Consider the following 268-nt stretch of genomic DNA (forward strand, 5'->3'; position numbering starts at 1 on the left):
TGTACCCCCCCCTCATCCCCCCGTCCCCTCCAATCCCGTTCTTCACTCCTCCAACCCCCTTCAGATTCGTAGCCAAACACACACTTTTTTCCAGTAAGGTCACCTGCCACGCACAATACACATCATTAGCTCGTTCACTTAGCATAACATAATCAAGCGTTTCCAGCGGTCGCCAGCGTTTGCGCACGGACACAACAGTAAACAATGGCTGGTTTGTGCGTGTTTCATTTGCTGAACACGTGGAATTCCTCCTCTTTCCACTGTTTTG

The 268-nt window shown here is 50.4% G+C and overlaps 1 protein-coding gene across 1 annotated transcript in view; it reads left to right on the plus strand.

Moving 5' to 3' along the window:
• LOC103392446 (histone deacetylase 4-like) overlaps positions 1-268 on the plus strand; it is a 69949-nt gene that overhangs the window by 67743 nt on the left and 1938 nt on the right. The window lies entirely within an intron of this gene.

The sequence above is a fragment of the Cynoglossus semilaevis genome, chromosome 16, assembly GCF_000523025.1.
Source record: "Cynoglossus semilaevis isolate Cse_v1.0 chromosome 16, Cse_v1.0, whole genome shotgun sequence".
In the NCBI taxonomy this organism is placed as follows: Eukaryota; Metazoa; Chordata; class Actinopteri; order Pleuronectiformes; family Cynoglossidae; genus Cynoglossus; species Cynoglossus semilaevis.